Source organism: Taudactylus pleione, unplaced genomic scaffold, assembly GCF_031769625.1.
Source record: "Taudactylus pleione unplaced genomic scaffold, aTauple2 ptg000062l, whole genome shotgun sequence".
Classification (NCBI taxonomy): domain Eukaryota; kingdom Metazoa; phylum Chordata; class Amphibia; order Anura; family Myobatrachidae; genus Taudactylus; species Taudactylus pleione.
This window is the reverse complement of record NW_028284464.1, coordinates 6040293-6046292: the sequence shown is the minus strand read 5'-3', so window position 1 is coordinate 6046292 and position 6000 is coordinate 6040293.

Here is a 6000-nt window from a genome sequence, read left to right as displayed (position 1 = left end):
CCTTGAAAAACATTGGGTATAGGCTTCAGTATGGGAGAATGTCTTCAAAGTTGTCAGGGTCCCTAAATCACGTATATGCAATGTCTGGCACTCCATCTAATACAACTTTCCAGCATGCTGTGCCAGTTTTAGCATTCTCTAACGGCAAAATTGTGGCAGAGTTTGTTGGGATGTGTAGTTAGTTCCACATCAGCTGGAGTGCCACATGTTGCCTTAGATGCTAAACTCACAGATCGTCTCTGTAAAGTGCAGGGGAAGTTGGGCTTTCATTCCATTTTTTCTTCAGGAGTACTTCTTTATGTAAAGAGAAATCCCATAAACAAGGTTAAGCTGATTTTTGGTGTCCAGAAGGTGCAAGGGGGGAGGGGGGGTACTAAGCAGCTGTTTAGTGAACACCTACATATTAAAGGCAAATCTCCTGTAAAAACCACCATGCTTTAGATTAGAATCCGACAGCTACACAACACTGTCCCAATTCTAAAGGTGCGTACACATGGTACGATGAAAATGCACGATATGAACGATAACGAAATCGTTGACGATCGTCCCGTGTTTATGCACCATTACAATGGAAAACACAGAAACCGCCCAATTTATCAAGCATCATCTTGGAGACTGAAACATCAAAAGGTCACACAAAAAAAATGAGTAGTTTCTTACAGATAAGATCACTCAAAAAGCATGTCGTATCTAGTAAGTCAGAAGGCGAGTTATCACACTTATAATAAGGGCAATCATTATTTACGGAATACGGTTGCAAAAACCATTATTAGTTGTTTTATGTGGCCAATATTATTTTATGAAGCTATTAATGAGAAGTTAAACAAATTATAAATATTAATATTTTTATTAATATATTAGAGGTGGGGCAAAATTATTGCTTTATTCATTACTTTAAACTGGTAATTCTGTTAATTGGTGTTATTTTGTACCATTTATTAGTTAATGAGGTACCCTTTATATTGCCCAGTCAGTTTTTTTATTTTTCAAACAACAATTCATTATTTCCCATTTAATACAGTACATAATATAGTACTCTGTCCTAGCAAACTAATAACATTAATTCTCCTAGGGGGCAAATTGTATAGTATCTGCCTCTTTATCTAACACATGACAATTGCTCTCATAACACATTGTGATTACTCGCCTTCCGATAAACTGGATTACTCAATTTTACAGAGTTTTTTTTCTGGTGTTTTGGACCAAACCACCAGCAGTTTGAGGAGGACTGTACACTGCCAGCATTGTGCAGTGGTTTCATACTACTCGGCAAAACCACTGTTTAGTTTGCCCATGGGGTTAAAGAAAAGGAACATTGGCTTAAGTTGATTTTGTTTAAGCAAAAATAGAGAGGCTTGTGAATCTTACTGTCCCATATCACTGCTGATGTATTATTTAACCTTTTGTCCAAATTTCTGGTCATGCATAATGTGGCATACAGCCCAGTAGTTAGCATTACTGTTCCCAAGCACTGTAGGCGAGGGTTTGATTCTGGCCACATCATTGTGGAGGTTGTATGTTCTCAATGTTTTCATGTACTTACTCTGGGACCTAAAGATTACCCTCACAAAAAATATAAATCTGGTCAATGGCTGCCGACACAAAATTGAAAATAGGGATGGATGTGAATGATAAAAATATTCTCTGCACATGCTAACCTGCATATATTTAAACAAAATAGCAAGTTCTTGCTTTGGCATTAATCCACCTTTCTAAAACAGCAAAAAAATAAAGTTCCACACATAGGTTTCAAGTGCATGTATTAGGATTGTATGTGTTTAAATAAAACACAAAAGAGTTTCTGTATAATATGGTAGCCCAACAAGCAATACTATGTTGAAAAATAGACAATCTACTACATCAAATGAATGGAGCCCTGTTCTTATTAATACCAGGACCAGATCCACCATATCTCTGGATTTCCTAACACTTTCTTTAATATAGGGTGGTATTGTCTGGGGATCACCAGACAATAACTACTAAGGGGGCACATTGTAAGAGAGGACATCCCTCTTTCAAATTATGGTGTCCCTAAGTATACAAGTGCCAGGATGGACAGGGTCATACATATTAGGTGTCCTCATCCCCCAGCTTTACTGGTCTTTTGCCAGTAGAAGTTTTGGCTGGAAAGGGCATGGCTTAATGACATGAAGACATAATCAAGCTCCCAGCCTGGGTCTGATCTACAGCAACTGTAAAGGGAGGACTTTTGTGTAAGTTTCCTGTCCCATTTCAACCTCTGCACTGTGTAATACAAGTCTCACTCATTCTTAGCAGCAAATAGGTAAATATCTAATTGTACAGTAATCATCCATGTTAAATCAATGCTACCATACAATAGTAATCCTTAGTACAGGCCAGACTGCACAGGGGAGTCTTAGGGACTGTTGCCCATAGCAACCAGATTCTAGCTATCATCTTCTAGAAGGTGCTAGATAAATGTTAGCTAGAATCTGATTGGTGACTATGGGCAACATCACCACTTCTAAAAACCCGCACTTTAGTAAATGTACCCTTCAGTGTTTATTCTAGCACCCTGCACCTGTCACAACCCTGAAGTGTCACGACCAGGGTTTCTCGGCATGGTAGTCGGCGGGTAATACCTGTGAGGACGCTATGGCGAGGGGCGGCCGGCGGTGGCACTGGTGCCTGGCAGGGAGCATTGGCTGTGCGTGGTTCCGTGTGGGCATACTGTCACTCTGGTTTGGTTAGGCCTGGTGGTGCTTCTGTTCCGTTCTGTCATGGGCGCCGCCATCTTGTCTCCGGTCAGGTGACCTAGTTGCCCTATCCAGTTGTGTCACATGCTCCTCTCTGACCAGTCACGGCTGAGCACTGAGGATTTAAGGGAGTTCAGAGCTCCCTTGCATTGCAGATGCAACATGTTTCTCAGTGAGAGCTGAGAGAGTGAGTTCCTGTGCTTTCACCTGGTTTCATTGTCTAAGCATGCTTCACCTGACCTGCTCCAACCCTGCTGGATTCCCCTGCTTCCTCCAATTACCTTTCCTATTGCCTGAGCACCTGTGTCGGCTAGACTTCCCCTGCCTGAGAACCTGAACCTGCTGTTTCCCTGCACCTTACCTCCATTTACACCCAGCTGGACTTCGTTACCTCTGCCTGCATTTTGTTACAGCCCACCATACCTGCATACTGGACTGTTCCTGCCTGTCACTTTCTGGACAGTCTCCCATTTACTCCACTACAGTTATTAAGTGCTATACCTGGACTATTTCTTGCCATTCCCATGTCAGTTAAGCCAATCATTAAAAGTTCCACATTTACCTTTAAATCTGCTCCTGTGACCGCTCCTGCTACCACCCCGGGTCCACAAACAACCCAGAACATAACATGAAGCACCAGAGCAACACACCAGGCAGGAAAGGGGTACTGCACGGGTTGTGACAGGTGCAGGGTGCTAGAATGTACTCTAGAGTCTTGCAGTGCTCAGGAGGACTCAGCTGGGTATTAGTGATGGAGAGACTTTGACAGAGCACTTACTTTACCAGTTACATTTTGGCAAGTAGTTTATCAATGGGAGATGTATCTGAACCAGATTTTTTTATTTTTTTTTTCAGAGAAAGGTGGTAACACCGAAACAGCTGTCGGGGCTGGGAGTCATCAATATGCCTGAATTTTTCATTATAATGCTGATAAGTATATGCTTTATTGAATATAATTGAATCTAGCTAGATGGCATTTTTTCCATTTATAATAAATGCACTGAGTTTTTTTTCTTGCTACATGGCAGGTGTGCTGGTGTTCTTTTATTGTTTCTGATGAGATAGTGAAGGAGTTTTTTCTAAGAGAATCTGTGATCTTGCACCCAAGTATATGCAATAATGTGTGCGATTTTCTATAGATTGCATATATATATATATATATATATATATATATATATATATATATATAGAATGTGCATACACATACACACGATTGTATATTGTGGAGATTTGAATACAAATAAGTTATTTACAATGACATGGAACAGATAAACCTGTTGAAACCAGTTTACAAACTATGAGAATATGACATCAAAACCAAAAAGCTCTCACTGCACCCAGCTGCTTCTTAAATTTCGGGTCAAATGGCAAAATATTGAGCTGCAACTCCATAAAGTAAAAGTACCTCTACACCACTCTACTGTAGGCAGGAGGGAGCAGTATTTATATACACAGCTTCAAAATATGACCTGGCACCATACAGTCAGTCTGTCATCTGTATCACTGATGTGGATGTAATGCATTTATAAGGGACCTGTCACCTACGCACTATGGTTTGAACCATTTCAGTAAAAATGTTACTACTGTCTCTGAACATCTTTGGATGTTACTTCCCAATTGCAGTGTCCTTAACAGTAGACATGACAAATACTTAGGTTTCATATAACTCTTTGTAGTCAAATTTCAAATGACTGTAGGAAATAACACTTGATATTACGCAAGATGTGGTTTCTTAGGTAACTATGGGCCTGATTCAGAGATGTACGCTAATGCAATCGCAACTGCATTCTCGCACAGACCGCAGTTGCTAAAATACGCTAAAGCCTTTCAAAACACAGCCGAACATAGGGATGGCCACTGCTGCCTTCTCATATCCATCCAACGACGTACAACAGCACAAAAGATAAGAGTTATGGTAGACTTACCATTGATGACTCTTTTTCTTTGAAGTCCATAGGGTCCACAGGGATATCATGGGGAAAATGTGGTTGGAGTGATCCAGGCACCAAACAGTTAAGCTTTCAGCTCCCAGAATACCTCAGGTCCTCCTCCACATATACCCCGACCACGGCCACAAGCATTCAGTTGTGTAAACAAGCTCACGCCAGGAGTAGGAAAAGAGGAGAAGGAAGAACAATCGCACTTCACAAACACACTCAGAAAAATGAGGAACTCCGTCCCCGAAAGAAAAATTACCTAACGAAGCGAGCTGCGTCAGGATGGGTGCCCTGTGGACCCTATGGACTTTGAAGAAAAGGAGTTATCAAAGGTGAGTCTACTATAACTCTTATTTTCTTCTTCAGAGACCATAGCAATCCACAAGGATACCATGTGGATGTCCTAAAGCAGTTCCCCTAAGGGTGGGGGACGCTCCTGAGCAGAAAAAAAGAACTCGTCGCCCAAAGGAAGCATCCTGAGAGGCAAAAGTATCAAAGGCGTAAAACCTAAGAAAAGTGTGGACAGAAGACCATGTGGCTGCCTTGTATAATTGCTCCGCAGAGGCACCACGACTAAACACCAACGATGGCCCCACAGACTGTGAAGAATGTGCTGTCGCCGTGTTCGAGGCAGGGAGATCAGCCTGTGTGTATACCTGAGCGATAGTCATACATAACCATCGAGCCAGAGTCTGTTTGTTAGCTGGCCATCCTCGTTTGTGAAAACCATATAGCACAAAAAGAGCATCTGATTTTCTAACCAAGATCATACGCTCCACATAGATACGGAGAGCACGATCCACATCCAGGAGGCTTCACCTACAGAAAGGTCTGAAGACTGAAAATCTGGAACCACAATCTCTTGATTCACATGAAAACGGTGGAACTACCTTAGGAAGGTAACCCTCCCTTGTGTGGAGAACGGCTATATCCTGGTGAAAAATCAAAAATGGGGAACGACAAGAGCGCTGCCAAATCAGAGACTCTGCATGCAGAAGAGATAGCGAGAAGAAAGTGTCTTCACTGTCAACCATTTCAAATCTACAGAGTCCAGAGGTTCAAATGGGAGAGCCTGTAGCCCCTTGAGAACCAAAGACAAATCCCACAGTGCCACCGGTGGGACAAAAGGTGGCTTAACTCTGAGAACACCCTGTAAAAATATTCGAAATATCTGGCAAAGAAGCAATCCTTCGCTGGAACCAGACTGACTGTGCAGAAACCTGTACTCTCAGGATGGCCAGGCGGAGACCAAGGTCCAACTCAGCCTGGAGAAAAGAAAGTACTCGGGGAAACTCTAAAAACCTTAGGGTCGTACTTTCTTTTGGAACACCATTTACCAAAAGAAT